We start from the raw sequence: 14,176 nt of genomic DNA, 5'->3' as shown, positions 1-14,176 counted from the left end.
ACCTCACAAATGCTGCAAATTATACCCATAATTAATTCAGGAAGAATTTGCTTAATTATGTCTAATTTCGAAGAAGAGTTTTCCAAAGTTACGTGAACAATTTTGGCAGAGATTTATTTCTTGTTTTTTTAAATGAATTTTTGAGCATTTCACAATAATGTCAAGTTCCAATCTGAAATATTTCCAACCTAACCAGATTAGGAAATCTTAATTTGACTTAAAAGAACGCTTTGTAACGTAATCAGAGAACAACTGATCATTATTTCCTTGTGTAAGAAAAATTTAATTTGCATCAATAGAGAAAATCACAGGCCCAAGTACACCTTGCAAGTTCTGTCCTTATCCACTTCTGTGAATGGGAGTACTTGTGAGAGCAGGGGGTATAGCTCAGTGGTAGAGCATTTGACTGCAGATCAAGAGGTCCCCAGTTCAAATCTGGGTGCCCCCTTTGTTCTCTGGTAGAAAGCTATTGTTACCTCACAAATGCTGCAAATTATACCCATAATTAATTCAAGAAGAATTTGCTTAATTATGTCGAATTACGAAGAAGAGTTTTCCAAAGTTACGTCAACATTTTTGGCAGAGATTTATTTGTTGGTTTTTTAATCCATTTTTGAGCATTTCACAACGATGTCAAGTTCCAATCTGAAATATTTCCAGCCTAACCAGATTAGGAAATCTTAATTTGACTTAAAAGAACGCTTTGTAACGTAATCAGAGAACAACTGATCATTATTTCCTTGTGTAAGAAAAATTTAATTTGCATCAATAGAGAAAATCAGAGGCCCAAGTACACCTTGCAAGTTCTGTCCTTATCCACTTCTGTGAATGGGAGTACTTGTGAGAGCAGGGGGTATAGCTCAGTGGTAGAGCATTTGACTGCAGATCAAGAGGTCCCCAGTTCAAATCTGGGTGCCCCCTTTGTTCTCCCGTATTTGCTCTGGTAGAAAGCTATTATTACCTCACAAATGCTGCAAATTATACCCATAATTAATTCAAGAAGAATTTGCTTAATTATGTCTAATTACGAAGAAGAGTTTTCCAAAGTTACGTCAACATTTTTGGCAGAGATTTATTTGTTGGTTTTTGAATCCATTTTTGAGCATTTCACAACGATGTCAAGTTCCAATCAGAAATTTTTCCAGCCTAACCAGATTAGGAAATCTTAATTTGACATAAAAGAACGCTTTGTAACGTAATAAGAGAACAACTGATCATTATTTCTTTGTGGAAGTAAAATTTAATTTGCGTCAATAGAGAAAATCAGAGGCTCAAGTACACCTTGCAAGTTGAGTCCATCTCCACCACTGTGAATGGGACCACCCGTGAGATCAGGAGGTACAGCTCAGAGGTGGAGCATTTGACTGCAGGTAAAGATGACTCTAGTTCAAGTGTGGGCAACCCCTTTGTTCTCCCATGTTTCATTGAACAAGCTTATTAGACCGAAGAAATTAACTGAGAAATGCTATTAAACATGCATATGATCGTTTCTTGCAGCTTTTGATTAATTACCTTAAAATACGAGCAAGCGTTTACCTTTCTTCAGTCCAAATTTTTCCTGATATTTCTTGTTATTTGCTTTTTGAATTCAGTTTTGATTATTTCAAAAACACTGTCCAGTTTGAATCCAAAATATTTCTCACAAGAACAACGGTTGGAAATCTTAACTAGACATAAAAAAAAGATTTATTATGTCGTCTCTGGACAAATGATCATTATTTCTTTGAGTAAATATAATTGAATTTGCGTCAATGGAGGAAATCAAAGGCTCAAGTGCACCTTGCAAGTTCAGTCTTACTCCACTGCTGTAAAGGGGAACAGTTGTGTGATCAGGGGGTATAACTCAGTGGTAGAGAATTTGACTGCAGGTCAAGAAGTCCCCAGTTCAACTCTGGGTGCCCCCATTGGCCTCACATGTTTGTTCAATTTGCTCTAGTAGAAAGCTATTATTACCTCACAAATGCTGCAAATTATACCCATAATTAATTCAGGAAGAATTTGCTTAATTATGTCTAATTTCGAAGAAGAGTTTTCCAAAGTTACGTGAACAATTTTGGCAGAGATTTATTTCTTGTTTTTTTAAATGAATTTTTCAGCATTTCACAATAATGTCAAGTTCCAATCTGAAATATTTCCAACCTAACCAGATTAGGAAATCTTAATTTGACTTAAAAGAACGCTTTGTAACGTAATCAGAGAACAACTGATAATTATTTCCTTGTGTAAGAAAAATTTAATTTGCATCAATAGATAAAATCAGAGGCCCAAGTACACCTTGCAAGTTCTGTCCTTATCCACTTCTGTGAATGGGAGTCCTTGTGAGAGCAGGGGGTATAGCTCAGTGGTAGAGCATTTGACTGCAGATCAAGAGGTCCCCAGTTCAAATCTGGGTGCCCCCTTTGTTCTCCCGTATTTGCTCTGGTAGAAAGCTATTATTACCTCACAAATGCTGCAAATTATACCCATAATTAATTCAGGAAGAATTTGCTTAATTATGTCTAATTTCGAAGAAGAGTTTTCCAAAGTTACGTCAACATTTTTGGCAGAGATTTATTTGTTGGTTTTTGAATCCATTTTTGAGCATTTCACAACGATGTCAAGTTCCAATCAGAAATTTTTCCAGCCTAACCAGATTAGGAAATCTTAATTTGACATAAAAGAACGCTTTGTAACGTAATAAGAGAACAACTGATCATTATTTCTTTGTGGAAGTAAAATTTAATTTGCGTCAATAGAGAAAATCAGAGGCTCAAGTACACCTTGCAAGTTGAGTCCATCTCCACCACTGTGAATGGGACCACCCGTGAGATCAGGAGGTACAGCTCATAGGTGGAGCATTTGACTGCAGGTAAAGATGACTCTAGTTCAAGTGTGGGCAACCCCTTTGTTCTCCCATGTTTCATTGAACAAGCTTATTAGACCGAAGAAATTAACTGAGAAATGCTATTAAACATGCATATGATCATTTCTTGCCGCTTTTGATTAATTACCTTAAAATACGAGCCAGCGTTTACCTTTCTTCAGTCCAAATTTTTCCTGATATTTCTTGTTATTTGCTTTTTGAATTCAGTTTTGATTATTTCAAAAACACTGTCCAGTTTGAATCCAAAATATTTCTCACAAGAACAACGGTTGGAAATCTTAACTAGACATAAAAAAACGATTTATTATGTCGTCTCTGGACAAATGATCATTATTTCTTTGAGTAAATATAATTGAATTTGCGTCAATGGAGGAAATCAGAGGCTCAAGTGCACCTTGCAAGTTCAGTCTTACTCCACTGCTGTAAAGGGGAACAGCTGTGTTATCAGGGGGTATAACTCAGTGGTAGAGAATTTGACTGCAGGTCAAGAGGTCCCCAGTTCAAGTCTGGGTGCCCCCTTTGGCCTCCCATGTTTGTTCAATTTGCTCTAGTAGAAAGCTATTATTACCTCACAAATGCTGCAAATTTTACCCATAATTAATTCAGGAAGAATTTGCTTAATTATGTCTAATTTCGAAGAAGAGTTTTCCAAAGTTACGTTAACAATTTTGGCAGAGATTTATTTCTTGTTTTTTTAAATGAATTTTTGAGCATTTCACAATAATGTCAAGTTCCAATCTGAAATATTTCCAACCTAACCATATTAGGAAATCTTAATTTGACTTAAAAGAACGCTTTGTAACGTAATCAGAGAACAACTGATCATTATTTCCTTGTGTAAGAAAAATTTAATTTGCATCAATAGAGAAAATCAGAGGCCCAAGTACACCTTGCAAGTTCTGTCCTTATCCACTTCTGTGAATGGGAGTACTTGTGAGAGCAGTGGGTATAGCTCAGTGGTAGAGCATTTGACTGCAGATCAAGAGGTCCCCAGTTCAAATCTGGGTGCCCCCTTTGTTCTCTGGTAGAAAGCTATTGTTACCTCACAAATGCTGCAAATTATACCCATAATTAATTCAAGAAGAATTTGCTTAATTATGTCGAATTACGAAGAAGAGTTTTCCAAAGTTACGTCAACATTTTTGGCAGAGATTTATTTGTTGGTTTTTGAATCCATTTTTGAGCATTTCACAACGATGTCAAGTTCCAATCAGAAATTTTTCCAGCCTAACCAGATTAGGAAATCTTAATTTGACTTAAAAGAACGCTTTGTAACGTAGTGATTTCCAAGAGTTACGTCAACATTTTTGGCAGAGATTTATTTGTTGGTTTTTGAATTCCATCTTTTGAGCATTGTTACCTCACAAATGCTGCAAGTTCCAATCAGAAATTTTTCCAGCCTAACCAGATTAGGAAATCTTTTTGAATTTGACTTAAAAGAACGCTTTGTAACGTAAATCGAGAAAAACTGTAATGTAATCGGAGAACAACTGATCATTATTTCCTTGTGTAAGAATAATTAAATTTGCATCAATAGAGAAAATCAGAGGCCCAAGTACACCTTGCAAGTTCTGTCCTTATCCACTTCTGTGAATGGGAGTACTTGTGAGAGCAGGGGGTATAGCTCAGTGGTAGAGCATTTGACTGCAGATCAAGAGGTCCCCAGTTCAAATCTGGGTGCCCCCTTTGTTCTCCCGTATTTGCTCTGGTAGAAAGCTATTATTACCTCACAAATGCTGCAAATTATACCCATAATTAATTCAAGAAGAATTTGCTTAATTATGTCTAATTACGAAGAAGAGTTTTCCAAAGTTACGTCAACATTTTTGGCAGAGATTTATTTGTTGGTTTTTGAATCCATTTTTGAGCATTTCACAACGATGTCAAGTTCCAATCAGAAATTTTTCCAGCCTAACCAGATTAGGAAATCTTAATTTGACATAAAAGAACGCTTTGTAACGTAATAAGAGAACAACTGATCATTATTTCTTTGTGGAAGTAAAATTTAATTTGCGTCAATAGAGAAAATCAGAGGCTCAAGTACACCTTGCAAGTTGAGTCCATCTCCACCACTGTGAATGGGACCACCCGTGAGATCAGGAGGTACAGCTCAGAGGTGGAGCATTTGACTGCAGGTAAAGATGACTCTAGTTCAAGTGTGGGCAACCCCTTTGTTCTCCCATGTTTCATTGAACAAGCTTATTAGACCGAAGAAATTAACTGAGAAATGCTATTAAACATGCATATGATCATTTCTTGCAGCTTTTGATTAATTACCTTAAAATACGAGCCAGCGTTTACCTTTCTTCAGTCCAAATTTTTCCTGATATTTCTTGTTATTTGCTTTTTGAATTCAGTTTTGATTATTTCAAAAACACTGTCCAGTTTGAATCCAAAATATTTCTCACAAGAACAACGGTTGGAAATCTTAACTAGACATAAAAAAACGATTTATTATGTCGTCTCTGGACAAATGATCATTATTTCTTTGAGTAAATATAATTGAATTTGCGTCAATGGAGGAAATCAGAGGCTCAAGTGCACCTTGCAAGTTCAGTCTTACTCCACTGCTGTAAAGGGGAACAGCTGTGTTATCAGGGGGTATAACTCAGTGGTAGAGAATTTGACTGCAGGTCAAGAGGTTCCCAGTTCAAGTCAAGGTGCCCCCTTTGGCCTCCCATGTTTGTTCAATTTGCTCTAGTAGAAAGCTATTATTACCTCACAAATGCTGCAAATTTTACCCATAATTAATTCAGGAAGAATTTGCTTAATTATGTCTAATTTCGAAGAAGAGTTTTCCAAAGTTACGTTAACAATTTTGGCAGAGATTTATTTCTTGTTTTTTTAAATGAATTTTTGAGCATTTCACAATAATGTCAAGTTCCAATCTGAAATATTTCCAACCTAACCAGATTAGGAAATCTTAATTTGACTTAAAAGAACGCTTTGTAACGTAATCAGAGAACAACTGATCATTATTTCCTTGTGTAAGAAAAATTTAATTTGCATCAATAGAGAAAATCAGAGGCCCAAGTACACCTTGCAAGTTCTGTCCTTATCCACTTCTGTGAATGGGAGTACTTGTGAGAGCAGGGGGTATAGCTCAGTGGTAGAGCATTTGACTGCAGATCAAGAGGTCCCTAGTTCAAATCTGGGTGCCCCCTTTGTTCTCCCGTATTTGCTCTGGTAGAAAGCTATTATTACCTCACAAATGCTGCAAATTATACCCATAATTAATTCAAGAAGAATTTGCTTAATTATGTCTAATTACGAAGAAGAGTTTTCCAAAGTTACGTCAACATTTTTGGCAGAGATTTATTTGTTGGTTTTTGAATCCATTTTTGAGCATTTCACAACGATGTCAAGTTCCAATCAGAAATTTTTTCCAGCCTAACCTGATTAGGAAATCTTAATTTGACATAAAAGAACGCTTTGTAACGTAATAAGAGAACAACTGATCATTATTTCTTTGTGGAAGTAAAATTTAATTTGCGTCAATAGAGAAAATCAGAGGCTCAAGTACACCTTGCAAGTTGAGTCCATCTCCACCACTGTGAATGGGACCACCCGTGAGATCAGGAGGTACAGCTCAGAGGTGGAGCATTTGACTGCAGGTAAAGATGTCTCTAGTTCAAGTGTGGGCGACCCCTTTGTTCTCCCATGTTTCATTGAACAAGCTTATTAGACCGAAGAAATTAACTGAGAAATGCTATTAAACATGCATATGATCATTTCTTGCAGCTTTTGATTAATTACCTTAAAATACGAGCCAGCGTTTACCTTTCTTCAGTCCAAATTTTTCCTGATATTTCTTGTTATTTGCTTTTTGAATTCAGTTTTGATTATTTCAAAAACACTGTCCAGTTTGAATCCAAAATATTTCTCACAAGAACAACGGTTGGAAATCTTAACTAGACATAAAAAAACGATTTATTATGTCGTCTCTGGACAAATGATCATTATTTCTTTGAGTAAATATAATTGAATTTGCGTCAATGGAGGAAATCAGAGGCTCAAGTGCACCTTGCAAGTTCAGTCTTACTCCACTGCTGTAAAGGGGAACAGTTGTGTGATCAGGGGGTATAACTCAGTGGTAGAGAATTTGACTGCAGGTCAAGAGGTCCCCAGTTCAAGTCTGGGTGCCCCCTTTGGCCTCCCATGTTTGTTCAATTTGCTCTGGTAGAAAGCTATTATTACCTCACAAATGCTGCAAATTATACCCATAATTAATTCAAGAAGAATTTGCTTAATTATGTCTAATTACGAAGAAGAGTTTTCCAAAGTTACGTCAACATTTTTGGCAGAGATTTATTTGTTGGTTTTTGAATCCATTTTTGAGCATTTCACAACGATGTCAAGTTCCAATCAGAAATATTTCCAACCTAACCAGATTAGGAAATCTTAATTTGACATAAAAGAACGCTTTGTAACGTAATCAGAGAACAACTGATCATTATTTCCTTGTGTAAGAAAAATTTAATTTGCATCAATAGAGAAAATCAGAGGCCCAAGTACACCTTGCAAGTTCTGTCCTTATCCACTTCTGTGAATGGGAGTACTTGTGAGAGCAGGGGGTATAGCTCAGTGGTAGAGCATTTGACTGCAGATCAAGAGGTCCCCAGTTCAAATCTGGGTGCCCCCTTTGTTCTCCCGTATTTGCTCTGGTAGAAAGCTATTATTACCTCACAAATGCTGCAAATTATACCCATAATTAATTCAAGAAGAATTTGCTTAATTATGTCTAATTACGAAGAAGAGTTTTCCAAAGTTACGTCAACATTTTTGGCAGAGATTTATTTGTTGGTTTTTGAATCCATTTTTGAGCATTTCACAACGATGTCAAGTTCCAATCAGAAATTTTTCCAGCCTAACCAGATTAGGAAATCTTAATTTGACATAAAAGAACGCTTTGTAACGTAATAAGAGAACAACTGATCATTATTTCTTTGTGGAAGTAAAATTTAATTTGCGTCAATAGAGAAAATCAGAGGCTCAAGTACACCTTGCAAGTTGAGTCCATCTCCACCACTGTGAATGGGACCACCCGTGAGATCAGGAGGTACAGCTCAGAGGTGGAGCATTTGACTGCAGGTAAAGATGTCTCTAGTTCAAGTGTGGGCGACCCCTTTGTTCTCCCATGTTTCATTGAACAAGCTTATTGGACCGAAGAAATTAACTGAGAAATGCTATTAAACATGCATATGATCGTTTCTTGCAGCTTTTGATTAGTTACCTTAAAATACGAGCAAGCGTTTACCTTTCTTCAGTCCAAATTTTTCCTGATATTTCTTGTTATTTGCTTTTTGAATTCAGTTTTGATTATTTCAAAAACACTGTCCAGTTTGAATCCAAAATATTTCTCACAAGAACAACGGTTGGAAATCTTAACTAGACATAAAAAAACGATTTATTATGTCGTCTCTGGACAAATGGTCATTATTTCTTTGAGTAAATATAATTGAATTTGCGTCAATGGAGGAAATCAGAGGCTCAAGTGCACCTTGCAAGTTCAGTCTTACTCCACTGCTGTAAAGGGGAACAGTTGTGTGATCAGGGGGTATAACTCAGTGGTAGAGAATTTGAGTGCAGGTCAAGAGGTCCCCAGTTCAAGTCTGGGTGCCCCCTTTGGCCTCCCATGTTTGTTCAATTTGCTCTAGTAGAAAGCTATTATTACCTCACAAATGCTGCAAATTATACCCATAATTAATTCAGGAAGAATTTGCTTAATTATGTCTAATTTCGAAGAAGAGTTTACCAAAGTTACGTTAACAATTTTGGCAGAGATTTATTTCTTGTTTTTTTAAATGAATTTTTGAGCATTTCACAATAATGTCAAGTTCCAATCTGAAATATTTCCAACCTAACCAGATTAGGAAATCTTAATTTGACTTAAAAGAACGCTTTGTAACGTAATCAGAGAACAACTGATCATTATTTCCTTGTGTAAGAAAAATTTAATTTGCATCAATAGAGAAAATCAGAGGCCCAAGTACACCTTGCAAGTTCTGTCCTTATCCACTTCTGTGAATGGGAGTACTTGTGAGAGCAGGGGGTATAGCTCAGTGGTAGAGCATTTGACTGCAGATCAAGAGGTCCCCAGTTCAAATCTGGGTGCCCCCTTTGTTCTCCCGTATTTGCTCTGGTAGAAAGCTATTATTACCTCACAAATGCTGCAAATTATACCCATAATTAATTCAAGAAGAATTTGCTTAATTATGTCTAATTACGAAGAAGAGTTTTCCAAAGTTACGTCAACATTTTTGGCAGAGATTTATTTGTTGGTTTTTGAATCCATTTTTGAGCATTTCACAACGATGTCAAGTTCCAATCAGAAATTTTTCCAGCCTAACCAGATTAGGAAATCTTAATTTGACATAAAAGAACGCTTTGTAACGTAATAAGAGAACAACTGATCATTATTTCTTTGTGGAAGTAAAATTTAATTTGCGTCAATAGAGAAAATCAGAGGCTCAAGTACACCTTGCAAGTTGAGTCCATCTCCACCACTGTGAATGGGACCACCCGTGAGATCAGGAGGTACAGCTCAGAGATGGAGCATTTGACTGCAGGTAAAGATGACTCTAGTTCAAGTGTCGGCAACCCCTTTGTTCTCCCATGTTTCATTGAACAAGCTTATTAGACCGAAGAAATTAACTGAGAAATGCTATTAAACATGCATTTGATCATTTCTTGCAGCTTTTGATTAATTACCTTAAAATACGAGCCAGCGTTTACCTTTCTTCAGTCCAAATTTTTCCTGATATTTCTTGTTATTTGCTTTTTGAATTCAGTTTTGATTATTTCAAAAACACTGTCCAGTTTGAATCCAAAATATTTCTCACAAGAACAATGGTTGGAAATCTTAACTAGACATAAAAAAACGATTTATTATGTCGTCTCTGGACAAATGGTCATTATTTCTTTGAGTAAATATAATTGAATTTGCGTCAATGGAGGAAATCAGAGGCTCAAGTGCACCTTGCAAGTTCAGTCTTACTCCACTGCTGTAAAGGGGAACAGCTGTGTTATCAGGGGGTATAACTCAGTGGTAGAGAATTTGACTGCAGGTCAAGAGGTCCCCAGTTCAAGTCTGGGTGCCCCCTTTGGCCTCCCATGTTTGTTCAATTTGCTCTAGTAGAAAGCTATTATTACCTCACAAATGCTGCAAATTATACCCATAATTAATTCAGGAAGAATTTGCTTAATTATGTCTAATTTCGAAGAAGAGTTTTCCAAAGTTACGTGAACAATTTTGGCAGAGATTTATTTCTTGTTTTTTTAAATGAATTTTTGAGCATTTCACAATAATGTCAAGTTCCAATCTGAAATATTTCCAACCTAACCAGATTAGGAAATCTTAATTTGACTTAAAAGAACGCTTTGTAACATAATCAGAGAACAACTGATCATTATTTCCTTACGTAAGAAAAATTTAATTTGCATCAATAGAGAAAATCAGAGGCCCAAGTACACCTTGCAAGTTCTGTCCTTATCCACTTCTGTGAATGGGAGTACTTGTGAGAGCAGGGGGTATAGCTCAGTGGTAGAGCATTTGACTGCAGATCAAGAGGTCCCCAGTTCAAATCTGGGTGCCCCCTTTGTTCTCCCGTATTTGCTCTGGTAGAAAGCTATTATTACCTCACAAATGCTGCAAATTATACCCATAATTAATTCAAGAAGAATTTGCTTAATTATGTCGAATTACGAAGAAGAGTTTTCCAAAGTTACGTCAACATTTTTGGCAGAGATTTATTTGTTGGTTTTTGAATCCATTTTTGAGCATTTCACAACGATGTCAAGTTCCAATCAGAAATTTTTCCAGCCTAACCAGATTAGGAAATCTTAATTTGACTTAAAAGAACGCTTTGTAACGTAATCGGAGAACAACTGATCATTATTTCCTTGTGTAAGAAAAATTTAATTTGCATCAATAGAGAAAATCAGAGGCCCAAGTACACCTTGCAAGTTCTGTCCTTATCCACTTCTGTGAATGGGAGTACTTGTGAGAGCAGGGGGTATAGCTCAGTGGTAGAGCATTTGACTGCAGATCAAGAGGTCCCCAGTTCAAATCTGGGTGCCCCCTTTGTTCTCCCGTATTTGCTCTGGTAGAAAGCTATTATTACCTCACAAATGCTGCAAATTATACCCATAATTAATTCAAGAAGAATTTGCTTAATTATGTCTAATTACGAAGAAGAGTTTTCCAAAGTTACGTCAACATTTTTGGCAGAGATTTATTTGTTGGTTTTTGAATCCATTTTTGAGCATTTCACAACGATGTCAAGTTCCAATCAGAAATTTTTCCAGCCTAACCAGATTAGGAAATCTTAATTTGACATAAAAGAACGCTTTGTAACGTAATAAGAGAACAACTGATCATTATTTCTTTGTGGAAGTAAAATTTAATTTGCGTCAATAGAGAAAATCAGAGGCTCAAGTACACCTTGCAAGTTGAGTCCATCTCCACCACTGTGAATGGGACCACCCGTGAGATCAGGAGGTACAGCTCAGAGGTGGAGCATTTGACTGCAGGTAAAGATGTCTCTAGTTCAAGTGTGGGCGACCCCTTTGTTCTCCCATGTTTCATTGAACAAGCTTATTAGACCGAAGAAATTAACTGAGAAATGCTATTAAACATGCATATGATCATTTCTTGCAGCTTTTGATTAATTACCTTAAAATACGAGCCAGCGTTTACCTTTCTTCAGTCCAAATTTTTCCTGATTTTTCTTGTTATTTGCTTTTTGAATTCAGTTTTGATTATTTCAAAAACACTGTCCAGTTTGAATCCAAAATATTTCTCACAAGAACAACGGTTGGAAATCTTAACTAGACATAAAAAAAAGATTTATTATGTCGTCTCTGGACAAATGATCATTATTTCTTTGAGTAAATATAATTGAATTTGCGTCAATGGAGGAAATCAAAGGCTCAAGTGCACCTTGCAAGTTCAGTCTTACTCCACTGCTGTAAAGGGGAACAGTTGTGTGATCAGGGGGTATAACTCAGTGGTAGAGAATTTGACTGCAGGTCAAGAAGTCCCCAGTTCAACTCTGGGTGCCCCCATTGGCCTCACATGTTTGTTCAATTTGCTCTAGTAGAAAGCTATTATTACCTCACAAATGCTGCAAATTATACCCATAATTAATTCAGGAAGAATTTGCTTAATTATGTCTAATTTCGAAGAAGAGTTTTCCAAAGTTACGTGAACAATTTTGGCAGAGATTTATTTCTTGTTTTTTTAAATGAATTTTTCAGCATTTCACAATAATGTCAAGTTCCAATCTGAAATATTTCCAACCTAACCAGATTAGGAAATCTTAATTTGACTTAAAAGAACGCTTTGTAACGTAATCAGAGAACAACTGATAATTATTTCCTTGTGTAAGAAAAATTTAATTTGCATCAATAGATAAAATCAGAGGCCCAAGTACACCTTGCAAGTTCTGTCCTTATCCACTTCTGTGAATGGGAGTACTTGTGAGAGCAGGGGGTATAGCTCAGTGGTAGAGCATTTGACTGCAGATCAAGAGGTCCCCAGTTCAAATGTGGGTGCCCCCTTTGTTCTCCCGTATTTGCTCTGGTAGAAAGCTATTATTACCTCACAAATGCTGCAAATTATACCCATAATTAATTCAAGAAGAATTTTCTTAATTATGTCTAATTACGAAGAAGAGTTTTCCAAAGTTACGTCAACATTTTTGGCAGAGATTTATTTGTTGGTTTTTGAATCCATTTTTGAGCATTTCACAACGATGTCAAGTTCCAATCAGAAATTTTTCCAGCCTAACCAGATTAGGAAATCTTAATTTGACATAAAAGAACGCTTTGTAACGTAATAAGAGAACAACTGATCATTATTTCTTTGTGGAAGTAAAATTTAATTTGCGTCAATAGAGAAAATCAGAGGCTCAAGTACACCTTGCAAGTTGAGTCCATCTCCACCACTGTGAATGGGACCACCCGTGAGATCAGGAGGTACAGCTCAGTGGTAGAGCATTTGACTGCAGGTAAAGATGTCTCTAGTTCAAGTGTGGGCGACCCCTTTGTTCTCCCATGTTTCATTGAACAAGCTTATTAGACCGAAGAAATTAACTGAGAAATGCTATTAAACATGCATATGATCATTTCTTGCAGCTTTTGATTAATTACCTTAAAATACGAGCCAGCGTTTACCTTTCTTCAGTCCAAATTTTTCCTGATTTTTCTTGTTATTTGCTTTTTGAATTCAGTTTTGATTATTTCAAAAACACTGTCCAGTTTGAATCCAAAATATTTCTCACAAGAACAACGGTTGGAAATCTTAACTAGACATAAAAAAACGATTTATTATGTCGTCTCTGGACAAATGATCATTATTTCTTTGAGTAAATATAATTGAATTTGCGTCAATGGAGGAAATCAGAGGCTCAAGTGCACCTTGCAAGTTCAGTCTTACTCCACTGCTGTAAAGGGGAACAGTTGTGTGATCAGGGGGTATAACTCAGTGGTAGAGCATTTGACTGCAGATCAAGAAGTCCCCAGTTCAAATCTGGGTGCCACCTTTGGCCTCCCATGTTTGTTCAATTTGCTCTAGTAGAAAGCTATTATTACCTCACAAATGCTGCAAATTATACCCATAATTAATTCAGGAAGAATTTGCTTAATTATGTCTAATTTCGAAGAAGAGTTTTCCAAAGTTACGTGAACAATTTTGGCAGAGATTTATTTCTTGTTTTTTTAAATGAATTTTTCAGCATTTCACAATAATGTCAAGTTCCAATCTGAAATATTTCCAACCTAACCAGATTAGGAAATCTTAATTTGACTTAAAAGAACGCTTTGTAACGTAATCAGAGAACAACTGATCATTATTTCCTTGTGTAAGAAAAATTTAATTTGCATCAATAGAGAAAATCAGAGGCCCAAGTACACCTTGCAAGTTCTGTCCTTATCCACTTCTGTGAATGGGAGTACTTGTGAGAGCAGGGGGTATAGCTCAGTGGTAGAGCATTTGACTGCAGATCAAGAGGTCCCCAGTTCAAATCTGGGTGCCCCCTTTGTTCTCCCGTATTTGCTCTGGTAGAAAGCTATTATTACCTCACAAATGCTGCAAATTATACCCATAATTAATTCAAGAAGAATTTGCTTAATTATGTCTAATTACGAAGAAGAGTTTTCCAAAGTTACGTCAACATTTTTGGCAGAGATTTATTTGTTGGTTTTTGAATCCATTTTTGAGCATTTCACAACGATGTCAAGTTCCAATCAGAAATTTTTCCAGCCTAACCAGATTAGGAAATCTTAATTTGACATAAAAGAACGCTTTGTAAC

At 36.2% G+C, this 14,176-nt stretch overlaps 12 non-coding genes across 12 annotated transcripts; all 12 read left to right on the top strand.

Annotated features, from left to right (window-relative positions):
• The first annotated feature begins 376 nt into the window (after positions 1-376).
• trnac-gca (transfer RNA cysteine (anticodon GCA)) lies at positions 377-448 on the top strand. Its single transcript has one exon. It is a non-coding gene; the product is annotated as a tRNA-Cys (tRNA).
• Positions 449-849: 401 nt separating this feature from the next.
• On the top strand, positions 850-921 carry trnac-gca (transfer RNA cysteine (anticodon GCA)). The gene has a single exon. It is a non-coding gene; the product is annotated as a tRNA-Cys (tRNA).
• Positions 922-2,327: 1,406 nt separating this feature from the next.
• On the top strand, positions 2,328-2,399 carry trnac-gca (transfer RNA cysteine (anticodon GCA)). The gene has a single exon. It is a non-coding gene; the product is annotated as a tRNA-Cys (tRNA).
• Positions 2,400-3,805: 1,406 nt separating this feature from the next.
• On the top strand, positions 3,806-3,877 carry trnac-gca (transfer RNA cysteine (anticodon GCA)). Its single transcript has one exon. It is a non-coding gene; the product is annotated as a tRNA-Cys (tRNA).
• A 600-nt stretch (positions 3,878-4,477) lies between these two features.
• On the top strand, positions 4,478-4,549 carry trnac-gca (transfer RNA cysteine (anticodon GCA)). The gene has a single exon. It is a non-coding gene; the product is annotated as a tRNA-Cys (tRNA).
• Positions 4,550-5,955: 1,406 nt separating this feature from the next.
• Positions 5,956-6,027, top strand: trnac-gca (transfer RNA cysteine (anticodon GCA)). The gene has a single exon. It is a non-coding gene; the product is annotated as a tRNA-Cys (tRNA).
• Positions 6,028-7,433: 1,406 nt separating this feature from the next.
• On the top strand, positions 7,434-7,505 carry trnac-gca (transfer RNA cysteine (anticodon GCA)). Its single transcript has one exon. It is a non-coding gene; the product is annotated as a tRNA-Cys (tRNA).
• A 1,406-nt stretch (positions 7,506-8,911) lies between these two features.
• Positions 8,912-8,983, top strand: trnac-gca (transfer RNA cysteine (anticodon GCA)). Its single transcript has one exon. It is a non-coding gene; the product is annotated as a tRNA-Cys (tRNA).
• A 1,406-nt stretch (positions 8,984-10,389) lies between these two features.
• Positions 10,390-10,461, top strand: trnac-gca (transfer RNA cysteine (anticodon GCA)). The gene has a single exon. It is a non-coding gene; the product is annotated as a tRNA-Cys (tRNA).
• A 413-nt stretch (positions 10,462-10,874) lies between these two features.
• trnac-gca (transfer RNA cysteine (anticodon GCA)) lies at positions 10,875-10,946 on the top strand. The gene has a single exon. It is a non-coding gene; the product is annotated as a tRNA-Cys (tRNA).
• A 1,406-nt stretch (positions 10,947-12,352) lies between these two features.
• Positions 12,353-12,424, top strand: trnac-gca (transfer RNA cysteine (anticodon GCA)). Its single transcript has one exon. It is a non-coding gene; the product is annotated as a tRNA-Cys (tRNA).
• A 1,406-nt stretch (positions 12,425-13,830) lies between these two features.
• trnac-gca (transfer RNA cysteine (anticodon GCA)) lies at positions 13,831-13,902 on the top strand. The gene has a single exon. It is a non-coding gene; the product is annotated as a tRNA-Cys (tRNA).
• Positions 13,903-14,176: the final 274 nt, after the last annotated feature.

This window comes from Erpetoichthys calabaricus, chromosome 6 (assembly GCF_900747795.2).
Source record: "Erpetoichthys calabaricus chromosome 6, fErpCal1.3, whole genome shotgun sequence".
NCBI lineage: Eukaryota > Metazoa > Chordata > Cladistia > Polypteriformes > Polypteridae > Erpetoichthys > Erpetoichthys calabaricus.
This window is presented reverse-complemented; position numbering and strand designations above follow the sequence as displayed.